Source organism: Lampetra fluviatilis, chromosome 75, assembly GCF_964198595.1.
Source record: "Lampetra fluviatilis chromosome 75, kcLamFluv1.1, whole genome shotgun sequence".
Taxonomy (NCBI): domain Eukaryota; kingdom Metazoa; phylum Chordata; class Hyperoartia; order Petromyzontiformes; family Petromyzontidae; genus Lampetra; species Lampetra fluviatilis.
Window position 1 is genome coordinate 843,279 of NC_136349.1, and position 20,174 is coordinate 863,452.

At 46.3% G+C, this 20,174-nt stretch overlaps 1 long non-coding RNA gene across 1 annotated transcript; it reads right to left on the minus strand.

Annotated features, from left to right (window-relative positions):
• Positions 1-6,851: 6,851 nt before the first annotated feature.
• LOC144953359 (uncharacterized) lies at positions 6,852-18,383 on the minus strand. The gene is made up of 3 exons (XR_013640800.1): positions 18,369-18,383; positions 7,737-9,124; positions 6,852-7,544 (listed from the first exon to the last, which is right to left on the minus strand). It is a non-coding gene; the product is annotated as an uncharacterized LOC144953359 (long non-coding RNA).
• Between the last annotated feature and the right edge of the window lie 1,791 nt (positions 18,384-20,174).

Consider the following 20,174-nt stretch of genomic DNA (forward strand, 5'->3'; position numbering starts at 1 on the left):
GGTTTGTACACCCCTCTAGGCTGAAACCGTTTGTTGCGGTGCGGGGGCCCACTCCACACACGCGAGGCCAAGCATGTGGGGGGTCGACCGACTCGGAGGGTCCGTCGCTGCTCTCGCCTGATGTGTTGCCGGCTGTCCCACCCACAGGTGCACCGGGAATGACGGGCTCACGCCCTAGAACCCACACGTGTGATGCCGACAGTCGCGCGACTTCAATCGCGACCTCACCTCGAATGGGACAGCCGCCACCGGATGGTCCGCCGTCCGGGGTTGCCCCGTGTGACGGGCCTGCGGCAAGGACGCGCGCTAAAATGCGCAGACTCTTATAATATACAGAAGGAAGAGAAAATGTTTTTTTATTTTTGTTTTCCTTCACGTGTCATGGTTACTGTATGCTGCGTCGGTGGTGTGCTCCTTGCACACTGTGTGTGTTGTGTTGTGTGGGCGCGGTGTGTGTGTTGTGGGTGCGTTGTGTGTCGTGGGTGTGCTGTGTGTGCTGGGGGGAGTTCCTGGCTAGTTGTATATACGTGCTTTTACGGATTTCGTATTTATGCGGGGGGGGGGGGTGCGTCGGACATTCCCTTCGGGGGTGTGGTTGTTGTTCTTGTTGTTGTTCTTCAATTTGCATTTTGTTGAAAAAATGAGGCACACACGGGGTCGAGGGGTAAATGTTCCTTTATTTGGAATTGTTGCAGCCGGGACGGCTGCGAGCTGTAATGGGGGGGGTGATGTAGGGCTGTTACGGGAGGGCTGTAGGTGCATACGATCCAACGGGTAACAAACACAGTGGGCGGAGTTACGGGAGTACACGGGGGGGGGGGTGCCCGCAACGACGTCCGCGTCAGGCAGCCTGGGGGGTTGTGATCCTGGTGGGGGGTATAAAGGGGGAGGACAGAGAGAGCTCGGGGCTGAGTCTGGGAACGAAGGAGGAAGAAGGAAGATCTTCTAGTTAGAGCCCTGGACTCCCCTCGACGCCGCCCTTGTAAGGGCTGCAGAGGATCGAGCCAGAGGCGTGGTTCCGTGAACTAGGGTTAGACCCTGGGACTCCGGAGACCGTAGCCCGACTCACCAGTGTCGGGCCAGTTAGCCTCCCCTAGCCCGTTAGTGGAGGACTTGGGGATAGGTCAGGATTAGCTAGGGTGTATCCCCAGTTATCCGGGTGAGGGGGCCGCTACCCCCTCTAGTGCTGTCCTGTACCGACAAGCTGTAATAAAGACACGTGTGCCTCAACCTGGTTGTCCAGCGTCTTCACCGGTACTTCACTTCTGCCAGATGTTAATGAATCCTGCCACTGACTCGTTTAGCCTTCAGCGATTCTCGCTCTTCACGTCTCCCGTGCAGTCGTTGTCCCACGCCAGGAGGCTTCCCAAGCGCACAAATTCCCTTCACGTTCACAATCTCGCCACTCTATTAGTGTTACTTCTCTCTCAACGTCCTCCCTTCACGACCACCATCGTCTCAGTTTTTATCTCTTTACCCCGCATCAATCCTCAGCCCCTGCATCATCTCCTGGCTTAGTCAGCGCTATGAACACTTTCCTGCAGTGCTACGCAGCTTTCTTACCATCACGTCTACGTCATCCGCGAATCTCAGGTGAATTTTCTCTTTCCCCTTCAACACAGAGATTCCTGCGTGGCGATGGCCTGAATGGAATCCGTCACTCTGTTCACAAAGTACGTGACCAAGTTGTTTTCATACCTACTGCTGTTGGGAACCATTCTCCTATTTCCTGTCCAATCTCTACTGCTGACTTCCACCTAGACTCGTGCACAATCTGCTCTATCGGTCTTTTCCCTACTCCCTGTGATTTTAATGTAGCTCACGTTGAATATCTTGCTTTTTCGTATCGAATGCCTTCTGGATATCTATGTCGCTCTCTCGTTGTCTCCCTGTCTCTCTCTCTCCGTCTCTGATAGTGGATCTTCCTGTCTCATACCTACTGCTGCATATCTTCCTCAGCCGATATCGAATGCTTTCTGAAAAACTGCGACGCGGTAATAAACCCGCCTATTCTATCTCTTTGCTTTCTCCGCTGTGAACCTAAACCCTGCCTGTTCATCCACCAAATAATCCTCAGCCTGCGCATTCTAAATCGATGCGATAGTAGTGCAGTGACACCTGACACAGCAGCCTTCCCTAACAGGAGTCTTTACTGCTTCCAGCACGAGACACACACGCGGTGTCTTCAATGATTCACTCCACGTGTCCTGATCTCTCTCTTTCTCTCGCTTCCTCCCTCGAGCTCTCTTTCCCGAAGCTTCCTTGAACTTCCGCTTTCCACTCCAGCCAATCACCTTCCCACTTTGTCGAACGGATCCACAACCGTCCCACCCTGGCAATCATCCTCCGTTTAAATCGCGCTCTCCCGTTTTGTATTTCCACCTCCAAACCCGTCAATGTCCCTGCCTCAAACCAATCACCTTTCAGGCCACCGTTAAGCACTAATCAGAAGGCGTGCTCTACCTTCTGACGTGTCAAGCACGCCGTGTCCATGATGTCGGGTGATTTCTTCGGTTGTGACTGAATCACTACGTAGTGATGGGGGTTGGTGTCGTGATAGTAGTGGTAGTGATAGTGATAGGTGTAGTGATAGGGGTAGTGATAGGTGCAGTTATACGGGTAGTGATAGTGTTAGGTGTAGTGATACGGTAGTGATAGTGTTAGGTGTAGTGATTGATAGTGTCAGGTGTAGTAATGGGGGTTGAGGTAGGGATAGGGGTAGGTGTCGTGATAGGAGTAGGAGTAGTTATAGGGGAAGGTGTAGTGATAAGAGGAAGGGTAGTCATAGGGGTAGGTCTAGTGATAGGGAATGGTGTAGTGATTTGGGTAGTTATCGTGATAGGGGTAGAAATGGCGTTCGGGGTAGTGATAGGAGATCGGGTAGTGATAGGGGTAGTGATAGTGATAGGGGTAGTAATAGGGGTAGTGATAGGGGTAGGGGTAGTGATAAGGGTTGTGCTAGTGATAGGAGTTGAGATAGGGGTAGTGGTAGTGATAGTGGTAGGGGTAGTGATAGTGATAGGTGTAGTGATATTGATAGGGGTAGTGGTAGTGATAGGGGTAGTGGTAGGGGTAGTGATAGTGATAGGGGTAGTGGTAGGGGTAGTGATAGGGGTAGTGGTAGGGGTAGTGATAGGGGTAGGGATAGTGATAGGGGTAGTGATATTGATAGGGGTAGTGGTAGTGATAGTGGTAGGGGTAGTGGTAGGGGTAGTGATAGGGGTAGTGGTAGGGGTAGTGATAGGGGTAGGGGTAGTGATAAGGGTTGTGCTAGTGATAGGAGTTGAGATAGTGATAGGGGTAGTGATATTGATAGGGGTAGTGGTAGTGATAGTGGTAGGGGTAGTGATAGTGATAGGGGTAGTGATATTGATAGGGGTAGTGGTAGTGATAGTGATAGGGGTAGTGGTAGGGGTAGTGATAGGGGTAGTGATAGGGGTAGTGATAGTGATAGGGGTAGTGGTAGTGATAGTGATAGGGGTAGTGGTAGGGGTAGTGATAGGGGTAGGGATAGTGATAGGGGTAGTGATATTGATAGGGGTAGTGGTAGTGGTAGGGGTAGTGATAGGGGTAGTGGTAGGGGTAGTGATAGGGGTAGTGGTAGGGGTAGGGATAGTGGTAGGTGTAGTGATAGTGATAGGGGTAGTGATATTGATAGGGGTAGTGGTAGAGATAGTGACAGGGGTAGTGGTAGGGGTAGTGATAGGGGTAGGGATAGTGATAGGGGTAGTGATATCGATAGGGGTAGTGGTAGTGATAGTGGTAGTGATAGTGGTATGGGTAGTGATCGGGTTAGTGATAGGGGTAGTGGTAGTGATAAGGGTAGTTGTAGCGGTAGTGGTAGGGGTAGTAATAGGGGTAGTGATAGGGGTAGAGGTAGTGATAAGGGTTGTGCTAGTGATAGGAGTTGGGATAGTGATAGTGATAGGGGTAGTGGTAGTGATAGGGGTAGTGGTAGGGGTAGTGATAGTGATAGGGGTAGTGGTAGTGATAGTGGTTGGGGTAGTGATAGTGGTATGGGTAGTGATAGTGGTTGGGGTAGCCCTGCTGATAGCTGGTTTGCAGGGGCAGTGAGTACCAGTAGGAAGATGAAGATGCAGGTCAAGGAGACAAGAGGTGGGCGTTGTTCTAATGGAGGAGGGGAAGCGCAGGTTGTTGTTGTTGTTCTAGTCAGGCTGAGTGCTTTATGTGCAGAGTTATAGATCATTCGGCTCCACACCCCTGGGACTGTCAATGCACGGACATCCTCTACTTGAGTGGCTGGGTCGTTCAGCACTCGGGTATCGTGCGGGAGCATTGGGTTGGGTCATCGTGGACCGTGAACCCAGACAGCGCAAAGTGCTCTGGTACCAATAACGGCCACGCTGTTGGTAACCGGCACAGGCAGCTCCACACTCTAAGTCCAGTGGCTCTTCTTAGTCTGGGGTGCAGCACGCACACCCTGGGGATGCGAGACATGGGCAGATTATTTTTAGAAGGTAAATAATCGAAAAATAAATTAAGCACGGGGCAATGTTAATACAACTTACTTTGTTTCATCAAACCCTCCGTGTTTATTCACAGTATACATTTTATTAGGATTGACAACCAAAGGGGTGCAGGCTGCAGTGAAATGTTAAGAACCTCTCCTCTAGATAATCTCAATGCAACACAACACTGGTAAACTTTTAGGATGTTACAGAGAACACACAAAAATTAGACAAAGACACAGATATCCTTATTTCGTTCAACAGACTGTTGGGGCAAGTGCTGTTAGCGAGCACCTTTGAAGGCCAGAGAGGCACATGAGGACCAGTGGCGATGTTTACACACCGCATCAGGTACTTATTTGAGGCAGAGTCAACCTAGAGGAGGCCCAGGACCGGTTCAGATAATCGTGACTACACAGATATACACACAGATACACACACACAGATACAAACACAGACACGAAGACAAAGACCCCCCGTACAGCGTCAACAGACTGTTGTGGCAAGAACTGTTAACGAGTAGAAGCACCTATAGAGGCCGCCAAAGATACATACACAGATACACACACAGATACATACACACACACACAGATACATAAAGACACGCAACATACGCACGCACACACCACGATGCCATGCACACAACACCAACGTAGCTACACACAGCACGCGTACTACACACACACAGCCTGGTGCATAGCTCCCACACCGCAGTGCCACGGTCGTCCCCTGCCCTCGCACTCCCATGGGCTGCCACCTAAATAGGCGAGGGTGAGGGAGCTGAGACGGTCGAACGCTCCATGCGGGATGCTCTTCAACTGGAGTGGTGACGCTCACGTGGACTCACGCGGACTCACGTGACCTGCGTTCACTACGCGTCACTACACGTCGTAAATCGTGAGCCACGTGCATCGCCACGTGTCACCACGCATCACAACGTGTCACCACGCGTCACAACGCGTCACAACGCGTCACTACGCATCATGTGTAGCAAGCTACGTGCATCTGCGCTCCGTGCCCATGCTCTTCGTGGTGCGGTCCAGGGTTTCTGCACCATCGCCACCACCACCACTGAACTCGCACAGCCACAGGTCGGCGCTGCCCCATTATAATTGTATCTCCCGGCGCGGCAGTTTTTTTGGTATTAGAGGAGGAGCTCTGTGCCACGACATCATCTCAAAAAACACCTCTGCAACGCGTTCACCTGCAGCATTGTACCACCACCATTGTTGTTGTTGTTGTTGACGTTATCTAAACTACATCCACAGAGACCGATAGACACTCACAACTCATACAGACCCAAAGAGGCACAAAGAGATCCATATACAGAACAATAGACATCCCCGGAGACCCACAGAGACCCATAGCAACCCATATTCGTACAAATCCATTTAAAGCCCAAGAGACCAATAGAGACCCATATGTCATAGAGAACCATAGAGACCAAAAGAGATCCAGAGACTCAGATAGAACCATAGACGAAAACTAAATCAGGTAAGGCTATATAGCTCTTAAAACTAGATTTGAAGCTTTCGTGACTGCCGGAATTACTCGTTGGTTCTTTCGGTGAAGTCACGTAGAAAGAAAATAAATTAAATAATAATAAAATTCGCCGTTTCGATTGCAACACAAGCAACCATCATCAGGCAAGAATGAATGAGAAAACAAACGTAGTAAACTTTCGTGACTGCAGGGATTTATCTTCTTGGTTCTTTCGGTAAAGTCACGTAGAAGGGAAGTAATAAAAAAATAACGGACCGCTGCCCGTCCGTGGCCCGGGGGTTGGGGGACCCCTGCACTGCGCTATAAACTACTAAACACGACTACAAACTACAATACCATTCACTACACTGTACACTACACTATACACTACACTGCAAATAACATACACTATATTATACAATAGACTACACACTACACTATACACTACACTATACACTATACTTCAGATTACATAATACACTCTATTATACACTACATTGTACACTACACTATACACTACACTACAAATAACACAATAGATTATATTATACAATAAACTACACTATACAGTCCAGAGGTGGGACAAAGTCATTGTTATGCAAGTCACAAGTAAGTCTCAAGTCTTTGCTCTCGAGTCCCGAGTCAAGTCGAGTCAAAGATGAGGCAAGTCCCAAGTCGAGTCAGAAGTCAAAGCCTGCAAGTCTCAAGTCGAGTCCAAAGTCCTATCATTTTAGTTTCGAGTCATTTCAAGTCCTCTTACCACAGAAATAAAATTTATACATATCATGTATGTCTGTAAGATTTGTATTGATTTAAACCTCTTTTTATACAATGACATTAATTAAACACAGTAAAAAACATAAAATTTAATTTTCACAAAAAATGCTCTTATTCCAACAGCATATTGCACTAGAACAATGCACATCAGCTTCAGTCCTGTATTGCATTGACCTCATATTGCAAAACAGTTTAACTTTCAAATAGACATGGGTTCTTTTAGCCTAAACTTTTTTAAACATGTCATCAATAAAATCCTCACTCTTCAAAATGATCACTTCTGAAAAACTGGACCAACCTGATAATATAATTGGAATGCCTCCATAGAGACTGGTGTGTATGAGAGAGAGAGAGCTGTGTGGACAGGTGATGAGCAGAGAGTGAGTGTGTGTGCGCATGCGTGCTGTGGACAGGTGGAGGGAGGCCCCTACACTGCATTGCATTTGCAAAAGATCAAATTGGCCAACAGTCTGTCAGTCATTTGTGCACGATGGGGACGCAGAATGATGCCACCATGGCTGAAAACTCGCTCCACTGGAGCACTAGAAGCAGGCACTGCCAAGACTCGGATGGCTACTTGAAAGAGTGAAGGAAGAGTCTTACTGTTCAGTGCCCAGAACAAAAGGGCATTCTGTCCTTCTGCCATGTCAATGTAGTGACTTAGCTGTACTGCTGGTGGGGTCCCAACATCCCTTTTCTGCCTCTTATGGTATGCAGCAAACAGCCCTTCTCCTTCCATGTCCTCTAGTTCTTCTTCAGCAGGCACCGGCACAGGCACAGGTTGCTCCGTCTCTGCAGCATCTTTCAGGATCAATTCTAAAAAAACGTGTCACAACAGCAGAAACAAAAGAGCTCTTATTACCATTACTGATGTTGATGATACTGTGCAAGACTGAAAATTGTTATTATTGTTAAAGTCAGATTAATATCACATTAGATCCTAGATCAGATTAAGATCAAATTATTTTACGTTGCATTTAAGTTGCATTGCAAGTCAATAAGATTAACCTTTAACTCGTTGTGCCACCTCTGCCTTGATGTCACGGTTGACCAGCACATGGGGCTCAATCCACAGCAGACAAAAGGCTGGATCCAAGGCAGCTGCTTTCAGGTAGACTGTGTCTGAAAAGGGGGCAGTGATCCCTTCTTGAGACTGGGCCATTTTCACATTAATGAAGATCCCAAGAAATCTTTTTTCCAGGGATGCCTGCAGACCTCTGACCAGGCCGCTCAGGAAACGAACTTGAGGCTTCAGCTTCTCAAGATGGTGATTGAGGGACAAGACGGATGGAACAACTGCACTGATTGTAATGACTTTCTCCCCCTGTGTCAAATCAGTTGCTTCTCCGAACGGTTTCAAGATGTCCACCAACTCCTTCAGCAGATTCCACTCTCGTAGTGTGAATGACAGTTCTTTATGCCCGGCCTTCTCAAGAACTGCGCAGAGCTTTTGCTGATCACAATGAAGGACTGCTTTCACCTGCCGCAGTGTAGAATTCCACCTCGTGCTCACTGCAGCAGGGATGCCTCTGTGCTCCCCAAATTCACCATCGAATATGTCTTTAAACGTTGTGCTTGTGTGGAGCAGGGAGCTAAGTTTTGATAACTTGGAGAGAGAAGGACATGCCGCTTTTGTTTCTTTCAAACCGTCTCCCACCACCAGCTGCAATGTGTGTGCAAAACACTGCAGGCGCTGTTTCTTTGCCATAGCAGCATCGACGGTTTGCTGGTCTTCTAGGGTTAAGTCATGCCATAGCTCAGGATCATCAAGATTATCTCCAGCATCATCATCTTCCTCCTGTTCGCTGGGGAAGCAGACCGTAAATGCCTTGCGCATGTTAGCAGCATTGTCACTAATGATATAGTCCAATTTAGCTTTGATGTTGTATTCATCACATATTGCCTCAAATTGGTCACAGATGCGCTCCGCTGTGTGAGAGCCTTTGAAGCGGTTGCAGGCCAAGAGATTTGTCTTTAGCTGTACCCTCTCTGCATCTCTCTCCATCCAGTGCACAGTGACACCAAGGAATCCCCTCATCTTTCGATCAGACCAAATGTCCACAGTGACTGAAACATGGTCAGTGTTGCTCAATTGAGTTTTTAACTTTGAACGTCTCTCCTCAGCAAGGCTCTCTGTTTTTGTGGTCAGCGTTCGGCGACAGACTGGGGTATACTTGCTGTCCAGCACAGCCAGAAAGTGACGAAAGCTCTTATTTTCCACAATAGATAGAGGAAAATTGCAATCAATAATCAAGTCAGACAGTATCGCATTGGAGATGGCCTTCTGCTGTGGGTGGCTCATGCTGTAACGCCCTACACGAGTGTCCAGGAATTGTGAGATTGAAGGCTGTTGTGGTTCATCTACGATGCTTTTGTTCATCTGGTATTCTTCATACCTGTAACAGAAAAGAATATGAAACAGATGTCAGAAAATCCCTTATAGCCACACATGTTGTATTTGAAACTACTCTTTACTCATATCAATGTTGTTGTGTTAATATTCATTGTCTATTGTACACTACGGTATACGATGATACATTTCAGTTTCAGTGTATGCAATATTAAGAATATTTTCACTGCTTCAAAAGTCATAAGAAAGCCCTTTCCCTCAAGAAACTGAAGTCATATGCTTTATAGCAGTGGTTTTCAAAGTGGGGACGGGGACCCCTGGGTGCCGCGAGGGGGTGCTAGGGGGGCCATGGCAAGTTGGCATGAAAAGTATAGCAAAACAAAATAATTGAATAAATTAAATAAGTAAAATAAACCAAATTAAACCAAAAATAAGCTAAACAATATCCCCATTAGTTAAGAACTGCACTATAATAATCTATTGCATCTCTGAACATTACTACTATAATCGTTATTATTTTATTATATACTGTATATATCCCAGTGGTGCGCTGCCTCACAGACCTAGACTACGGTAGCACGCTATGTCCATGCGCTGCCTGCTGTTTGGGCATGATATGAAAAGGGAAGGCTAATGGTGGATCTTCTGTGACTGTGTCATCATTTTCCTCTTTACAGTGTATATGTCTTACTATGTTTCCTGTTGTACTTGGATGGGTTTAGGGATGCACCAACTCCATAGAGTTGTGAAAGGAGGTGCACAGAAAAAAGAGTATGGCACGGCCCATGTCAGGGGGGCCTTGGCTGGAATCTACTGGTATATGGGGGGCCTTGTCATGGTAAAGTTTGGGAACCCCTGCTTTATAGTTCACTCTCTCCTGCACACCAGATTCCATGGTGCCTTGCTGCATCACACAGCAATTGCAGGTCTACTGCTGCCTCATTCATTGTTTAATTGTGATAGTTTATGTCTTCAGCGACAGTTCAGCTTAGTTGTGATTAACCAAAATTACATAAACGACCTCAATGAGGCAGCACACCAGCCACTCTGAAACTGAACGATTGAAAGAGTAAAACTGGAAGGCCTGTTTTTGTCTCATGTGTGTTGGAGAGACTGAGATATACATTTGTGTTTATCCGTCTAGCAGCAAGGTAGAGATGATACTTTAAAACGGACGTTGACATGATGTTGAAGAGGTTTTCCATCTGAGTGTGCTACACTCATGTACCTCATATAATCGGGGTTCAAAAATCCCTATTTTTGTAAGCATTAACCAGCAAGGGAGACGTGCGTTTACTGTCTCGTTGATACAGTAAATATGCAGCAGCTAGTAAGTTACGGTACATCCGATAAGGTGCTTAGCATTCGTTCAAAACTTTCCTTTCTTTGTGCAACTTCAGGTGTCGAACAAAGTTAGACGTTGTGGCAGCACCGTCTGTAATCTTCGACCCGCATGTTTTGCAAATTGCAACTCGTTTTTTGTCGACTACATCGTAATTTTTATAGCCAAACGAAACTATCTTTGGTATCATTTTGCCAACTGGCGCGTTGTTGCTTGTTGGGCTTCATTGGTTGTCTTGCAATGTGCCTGCTTAGATGCTGTCCAATCAAAACAACGTGGGACTACAGTGATTGGATGTCGTGCAGGCAGCGCGCGTGCTCTCTGCATGCATACAGGTGGTGCACATTTTTTTCACAGATGCAGATAAACTGAGAGCGGCGCGGCCGTGTGAACATTTTTTCCCCCAGTTTTCATGGGAAGTAGCAAGTCTTCTCGAGTCAAAAGGCGCAAGTCCAAGTGAAGTCACGAGTCATTGATGTTAAAGTCCAAGTCGAGTTGCAAGTCTTTGTACATTTTGTCGAGTCGAGTCTGAAGTCATCAAATTCATGACTCGAGTCTGACTCGAGTCCAAGTCACATGACTCGAGTCCACACCTCTGCTATACACTACACTACACACTACACTATACACTACACTTCACATTACATAATACTCTCTATTATACACTACACTATACAATACACTATACACTACACTTCAGATTACATAATACTCTATATTATACACTACATTGTACACTACACTATACACTACACTTCAAATAACATAATACACAATATTATACAATAGACTACACACTACACTATACACTACACAATACACGACATTATACACCACTATATATTACACTATACACTACACTATACACTACACTAATCACTACACTATACACTACACTACACACTACACTATACACTACACAACACACTACACTATACACTACTTTATAAACTACACTACACACTACACTATACACTACACACTACACTATACACTACACTATGAGTAAGGGCCACGCTGGTTCACAGCCGACTCGAAGGCTGCCGCTGACTGCAAGGGGCTCCTCGTAGCCACGTGCAGCCCTGGGGGCTACGGGGGTCGTTCTGCTTCAGCCACTCCACCGCATTGGGGCTGACAGCGCAGGGCTCATTGGCAGAGAGAGGGAGACACGGCAAACTCCAAATATACAGCAGCAGGCATCACCAGGGTCCAAGATCGAACCCACAAACTCCTGCATACCAGGCGATGTAGTTAACATCTCCTGGCCACCGTACAGCCCCCGTTAGGTTCCAATGTGGCCTCTGATTTGGATGCGTTCTAAATTTTTGCACCTGTCACAGAATCGTGATCGTTGTCGTGGTCCTGATAACGACATCCACACGGGCCACTTGGCACTGACCACGTGAAGCATCATATCCCATTGCCTAATGATCGTTAACGGACGGCTGTCAATCACGAGACCGCATGGAGATAAATCTATTGATTAATTTCAACAACGACCAATCTCCCTGATCGTAATCACCAATTGCATTCGTTGTGTCGCGTAATCACTCCCCTTCATTCTCTACGCAGTGGAAGCGTTGGTTACCCGGTGATGGGTTTAGTGCATTAGTGAACGGACTGTTCATGGTGTCAATGAACCGGTGCTTCACTGACGGCAATCATCAGTGATAGCGCTGTGGGCGACAGAAGTGATGGTAATGGTGATGATGACAAGATTCTAGCATCTGATGTCAGCAGGAATTGCGATGTTGTTGTTGTGACTTGTGTGTTGTTGATTGTTGTGGCCACGTGACTTCTCATGGTGTCTGGGTCTTGGTCTACTGTGACGTCAGGACCACGTGGCTTCTCGCTCTGTAGTGGTGATGCTCAAACACAACCAACTCGGACTAGAGACGTGGGCTTCTTTACCATCATCATCATCACTATCAGCTGCATCGTCTTCATCTTCTGCAGTAACATCATCAGCTGCATCATCGTCATCAGCCTGGTTACAGGTTGCAGGCAGGTTCCGGGTCACCTTGCACTGCACAGCGACACTGCCATTGGGCGGTCTCCCAGGCTAGAAGTGAACCGCGCTGTGAGACGTTTCGCTTTTGCGTTGCGTAGAGGTTGGGTACTAATAGGGGTTGGGGTTGTCGTTGTGGTAGTAATCGCTTAGTGACAGTGTTTAGGGTAGTGATAGGATTCGTGATAGGGGTAGTGATAGGTGTTGAGATAGTGATAGTGGTTGAGTTAGGGGTGGTGAATGGGGTAGTAACAGGCATTAGGGGAGTGATAGAGTTGGAGATAGAGGTAGTGATTGTAGTAGTGATATGGGTAGGGGTAGTGATAGGGGTAGTGATTGGGGTTGGGATAGTGATAGAAATATCGGTAGAAATAGTGATAGGGGTCGTGATAGTCATCGTGGTAAGGATAGTGATAGGGGTTTGGCTAGTGCTAGGGGTAGTAATTGGAGTTGGTGTAGTGATAGGGGTAGTGGTAGGCGTTGGGGTAGTAATAGGGGTAGTCATCGGGGTAGCGCTAGTTATAGGGGTAGTGATAAGGGGAGTGAGAGGGGTCGTGATAGCAGTCATGATAGGGTTAGTGATAGGAGTAGTGATTGGGTAGTGATAGTGATAGGGGTAGTCATCGGGGTAGTGATAGGGATAGTGATAGTGATATGGGTAGTGATTGGGGTAGTGAGTGGTAGGGGTAGGTCTGCTCATAGCTGGGTGGCAGGGGCAGTGAGTACCAGTAGCAGGATGAAAATGCAGTTCTAGGAGACAAGAGATGGGGTTGTTCTAAGCGAGGAGCTGAAGCTGCAGGTTGTTGTTGTTGTTCTATTCAGGCTGAGTGCTTTATGTGCAGAGTTATAGATCATTCCGCTCCACACCCCTGGGACTGTCAGTGCACGGACATCCTCTACATGAGTGGCTGGGTCGCTCAGCACTCGGGCATCGTGGGTGAGGGTTGGTGGACCGTGAACCCAGACAGCGCAAAGTGCTCTGGTACCAATAACGGCCACGCTGTTGGTAACCGGCACAGGCAGCTCCACACTTTAAGCCCAGTGGCTCTTCTTAGTCTGGGGTGCAGCACGCACACCCTGGGGGTGCGAGACATGGGCAGATTCTTTTTATAAGGTAAATCATCGAAAAACAAATTAAGCACGGGGCAATGTAAGTACAACTTACTTTGTTTCATCAAACCCTCCGTGTTTATTCACAGTATACATTTTATTAGCATTGACAATCAAAGGGGTGCAGGCTGCAGTGAAATGTTAAGAACCTCTCCTCTAGATAATCTCAATGCAACACAACACAGGTAAACTCTTAGGATGTTACAGAGAACACACAAAAATTAGACAAAGACACAGATCCCCGTATTTCGGGCAACAGACTGTTGGGGCAAGTGCTGTTAGCGAGCACCTTTGAAGGCCAGAAAGGCACATGAGGACCACGCCCGACAGCATTTGTTTCCCCAGTGGTGATGTTTACACACCGCATCAGGTACTTATTTGAGGCAGAGTCAACCTAGAGGAGGCCCAGGACCGGTTCAGATAATCGTGACTACACAGATATACACACAGATACAGACAGACACACAGATACAGACACACACAGACACACATATACAGACACACAGATACACACACAGACACACACACAGCCACGAAGACAAAGACCCCCCGTACAGCCTTAACAGACTTTTGAGGCTAGAATTGTTAACGAGTAGAAGCACCTATATTGGCCGCCAAAGATACATACACAGATACACACACACACAGATACATAAAGACACGCAATATACACACGCACTCACCACGTGCCATGAACACAACACTGACATAGCTACACACATCACGCGTACTACACACACACAGCCTGGTGCATAGCTCCCACACCACAGTGCCACGCTCGTATCCTGCCCTCGCACTCCCATGGGATGCCAAAGAAATAGGCGTGGGTGAGGGAGCTGAGACGGTCGAACGCTCCATGCGGGATGCTCTTCAACTAGAGTGGTGACAGGTTTTTACCCTTTCAACTGGTACAAAAACTGACACCTTGATACAAGGCATCATGTTTGCAATAACCACAACACAAGCAGTCAAAATGCTAACAAAAAGAAACAACTCTGATGATGATAATGATATGCACTGTCCTTGAAGTTGATTGGTCCACACCCGATACAGCTTTCCTTAGAGCCTAGTCTCCATTGGTGTTGGACAAGATGCCACTGGTAAAGGAGTTCTCATAGTGTAAATGCTTACCCCGAGCTCTCAATACTCTGATAGTGCGCTGTATTTGAGTTGTACGCCTATCACTATATTTTGCCACTGGTAAAGGAGGTCTCATCGTGGAGTGGTGACGTTCACGTGGACTCACACGGACTCACGTGACCTGCGTTCACTACGCATCACTACAAGTCGTGTATCGTGAGCTACGTGCATCACCACGTGTCACCACGCGTTACAACGCGTCACTACGCATCGTGTGTAGCAAGCTACGTGCATCTGCGCTCCGTGTCCATGCGCTCCGTGGTGCTGTCCAAGGTTTCTGCACCACCACCGCTGAACTCGCACAGCCACAGGTCGGCACCGCTCCATTATAATTGTATCTCCCGGCGCGGCAGTTTCTTTGGTATTAGAGGAGGAACTCTGTGCCACGACATCATCTCAGAAAACCTCTGCAACGCGTTCACCTGCAGCATTGCACAACCACCGTTGTTGTTGTTGTTGACATTATCTAAACTACACCCACAGAGACCGATAGACACTCACAACTCAGAGACCCAAAGAGGCACAAAGAGATCCATATACAGAACAATAGACATCCACGGAGACCCACAGAAACCAACAGAGACCCATAGCAACCCATACTCGTACAAATCCATTTAAAGCCCAAGAGACCAATAGAGACCCATATGTCATAGAGAACCATAGAGACCAAAAGAGATCCAGAGACTCGGATAGAACCATAGACGAAAACTAAATCAGGTAAGGCTATAATGCTCTTTAAACTAGTTTTGAAGCTTTCGTGCAGGGGCGGTTTCTTCATTAGGGCGATTGGGCGATGCACCACCAATGTCATTCAACCACAGAGTCACGCTAGCCGTCACTGTGCCTCTGGATATAGTCCAATCAGCGTCATGCTACGTTCTGTGGAGTACCGCCTCTTTTTGGGCGATTTCCCTCCAGCTGAGAATCGCCCCGAGTGGTCCCATAGACTTACATTCAAAGATGTTTTTTTTCAAACGGGGGCGCTGCAATGCATTCTCTATGGCTTCCGGGAAGGCTCGCCCTAACGTGCTTACGTCATCATACGTGCTTACGTCATCATACGTAAGCACGTTTCATCCAACAATATAATTTGTCGCCACCTAGTGGAATCTTTAATAAAAGAAACTTGAGTGGTTTGTTTTAATAGTGAGTATAGAAACAAACAAGATGTATTGTAAGAGTCACTTTATTTTTCATTAATATTAAAGAAGTGAAGTTGCCTTTACATGCTTAAGCTGTTAATTTATCCATTGCATGGGTGGACCTTATCCTTATCAATCATCCAGACATTTGCCCCCCCTGAGAGATTTTGCAGGAGCCGCCACTGCTTTCGTGACTGCAGGATTTACTCGCTGGTTCTTTCGGTGAAGTCACGTAGAAAGAAAATAAATGAAATAATAATAATGATAGAATGCGACGTTTCAATTGCAACACAAGCAACCATCATCAGGTAAGAATGAATGAGAAAACAAACGTAGTAAACTTAGAAATATAATGCAATACAGCACAGAGAATAGGTTAACACAACAGTCAACACCTTACCTGGTTGATTACGTTCTTCCAAAGATTGCTAAATTTGAGAGAGAGACAAAACACAGATACGGGGACACATAGACAGACACACAAGCAGATAGAGACACACACAGAGACACACATGAATTCCACACAAATCTCTCATTGTTCTCAACCCCAATCCCCCCCCCCCTCTCTCTGCCCCACCCTCCCCCCTCTATATTTAAGGCCTCGACACAGAGGCGTTGTCTCTCTGTGTGACTCTGTGTGTGTCTCCATCTGCTTGTGTGTTATTAGCATCACGTTGTCGTGATGCTAATAACGACACCACACGCGGGACGTCGCACTGATCACGTGACGCGTCATGCTTCGCATCCTGTCACCTGATGATCATTTAAGGAACGACTGTCAATCACGTGACCGCTCACAAATCAATCTATTGATTTAATTGACGGCCAATCTCCTGAATTGTAAACACAGAGCGCATTCGAAGCGAGACGGTGAACTGTAGCATACTCACTCCCCTTCGTTGTCCACGCACCAGTAGCGTTGGTTACCTGGTAATGGTTCTTATTCTTTGGTTCTTTCGGTTAAGTCACGTCTAAAGATAAAATAATAAATTAAATAATAGCATATTACGACGTTTCGATTGCAACACAAGCAATCATCATCACGCATAAAAGAAATAGCAACAAAAATCTAACTAGAAAACTATAGATAGACATACAAGCAGACAGACATTACAAGGACATACAGAGAGAGGACACATATCGGCACAAAGAGAGAGGTCGTTTCTATGACGGTGCCTTAAATATAGAGAGGGGGGCGGGGGTGGAGAGAGGAAGGGGGCAGAGAAAAATTAGCATATCAATGAGTGGACGGCAACGTGATGCTGCTGCAAGTAAGATGACGACGCGGCACGGCAACGGAAGCTTGAAAATCAGGAGAAAGACACACTAAAATTAAATAACCTAGCAAAATATCGAAATATAATGTAATGTAATGTATCTGGTGATGGGTTCAGAGCGTTAGTGAACGGACTGCTCACGGTGTCAGTGAACTGGCGGTTCACTGATGGCGATCACCAGCGATAGCGCTGTGGGCGAGAGCAGTGATGTTGTGTCTGGTGTGATTGTGACATCAGAGCCACGTGACTTCTCATGGCGTATGGGCCTTGGTCTCTTGTGACATCAGGGCCACGTGGTTTCTCATAGCGTCTAGGCCTTGGCCTACTGTGATGTTCGGGCCATGTGGCTTCTCATGGCGTTTGGGCCTTGCGCTACTAAGACGTCAGGGCCATGTGGATCCTTGCTCGGTAGCGGTGGTCAAACAAAACCAACTCGGAATAGAGACGTGGACTCCTTCATCATCTCTAGATTTGAAGCTTTCGTGACTGCAAGGATATTCTTAGGTTTTTTCGGTAAAGTCACGTAGGTAAAAATTTTTAATTAATAATCGTAAAATCAAAATAAAATAAAAATCACGACGTTTCGGAGGCAACACAAGTCTCCGTCTTGAGGTGGAACCGTCACAGCACGATAGCTGTATCAAGTGAGCTGCTGCATCATCAGTGTCCTTAAGATATAATAATTAAGGAGCTGCTATATATACATCTATGGAAGGTATGAAAATAAAGTTTCGCAACAAATCTACATAGGATATAAGAATAAGGCACTAGCATATATAAATCAAAAAAGATATAACAATAAGGCTCTGCTATATGTAAATTTAAGTAAAATATTAAAAAAGGCTCTACTATTTTTTTAATCTATATACGATATAAGAATAAGGCAGAGCTATGTAAATATATATAAGAATAAGGCACTGCTATATATAAATCTGTACAAGATTGAAAATAAGGCACTGCTATATATAAATCTATATAAAATATAAGAATAAGACACTGCTATACGTAAATCTATATAAAATATAATAATAAGACGCTGCTATACATAAATCTACATTAAATATAAGAATAAGACGCTGCTATATATAAATCTATATAAAATATAAGAATAAGGCACTGCTATATATAAATCTATATAAAATATAAAAATAAAACGCTGCTATATATACATCTATATAAAATATAAGAATAAGACGCTGCTATATATAAAACTATACGAAGTATAAGATGATTATTCTCCGGCCAACTGCGCCTGCTCAGACATCCTGTACCTCAGCCGCTGGATCTCTCAGCACCCAGGAGTCGTGAGGGATGATTGGGGCAATGCGGACCCCGACTCAGCGCGCTGCTCTGGTACCAATAGCGGCTGTCCGCTCACTCGGCACGGCAGCGAGCGGACAGCGCGGTGAGAGCCTCGACTGAGCTCGCAATGCGGGGAGTCCTGGAGTGGTCACAGCAGCAGCAGCTGCAATACATTTCGAGTGTCAACATCTTATCTGTGTCAGTCTTTGTTTTAATGTCCAAGTCTCGCAGTCATACAGAGCTGTTACTGAACATGCATGTTGTTCTTTAAGATGTTCAGTGTTGTGTCTTGTAGCTTAAGATTTGCTTGTTTCTATTAGATGTTAGTGCATCCTGTCTCATACCAAATGCTTTTGGAAACCATTCTCCCTGTCTGTCTTTCTCTCCGTCTCTCCTTCTGTCTCTCTCTGTCTCTCTATCTCTGTCTCTCTGCCTCTCTCTCTATTTCCCTCTCTGTTTCGCTGTCTCTCTGTCTGTCTTATGCATTCCACTCCTGGACTTTTGTTCTCTCTTCTCGATGTTGTCATTTTGCCTTTCCCACTTCTTCGTACGAGACGTCATCATTGTCATCACCCCCCTCGGTGGTGCTGAGGGGAAATCTTCCCTGCAGTGCTACGCAGCTTCCTTCCCATTCTCTTCGCTCTCTCTGCCACGAGCCTCCACAGCGACATTTGCTGTTAAGCAGCTGCGCCCACTATCATCATCACCGTCATCATTGTCTCATCTCTACGTATCTCTGTGTATCTCTTTATACCTCTATGTATCTCCGTGGATCTCTATGTGTCTCTATCTCTATGTATCTGTGTAAATCTACATATCTCTATGTCTCCATATGTTACTCTCTAAATATCTCTATATATCTCTATCTATCTCTACGTGAATATATCTGTGTATATCTATGTATCTTTATGTATCTAAGTATGTGTGTATTTATATATTTCTAAGTGTCTATGTATTAATCTATGTGTATCTCTATGTATCTCTATGTTTCTCCATGTGTATCTATACGCCTCTCTTTGAATCTTCATGTATCTCTATGTATATCTGTGTATGTATGTGTATCTCTATGTGTATTTATATGTATCTTTATGTATCTCTGTATGTATACGTGTGTCTACGTGTCTCTATGTATCTCCCGGTGGTACTAAGGAGATATCTCGTCTCGCTCACCCAGCAGCTCGTTATTCTCTTCATCCCTATCCCGATACAACTCGCTGTGATACTCAGTAGCCCCATCTCTGTGGGTCTCACTTTTTGTCCATCTTGCCGTCCCTGCCTTGTCTCGCTGTTTTACTGCAGCCTGATCCTCTAAACGCGCGGCGACGTTGATTGTAAATGTGGAGGGAAATAACCGGAGGACCCGGAGAGAAATCCACGCGACCACGGGGAGAGAGATTCCACGACCTCCTCTATACCAGGATAAGTAGTTAACATCTCTCTAGCCACCCTGATAATGATTAGAGAGCGAGAGACATGCAAACTCAAAATATATAGGCGTCAGGGTCTGGGATCGAACCCACAACTCCCTGCAAACCAGGCGAGGTAGTTAACATCTCTCAAGCCACTGTGGTGCCCTGTGTATCATTGGCACAGAAACGAAGTTTTATGCCGAAGCTTGAAATTACTTTGCCAAGAGGAAGAATCTCCATGCGGTGAAGAAAACAGCGCCCAGAATAGACCCTTGGGGGACACCGCAAAGCAGAAGCACACGAGGGAACGCGACCACCATTCAGAGACACCGCAATGCGTCCGATCAGCGGGTACAGAACTCCCTG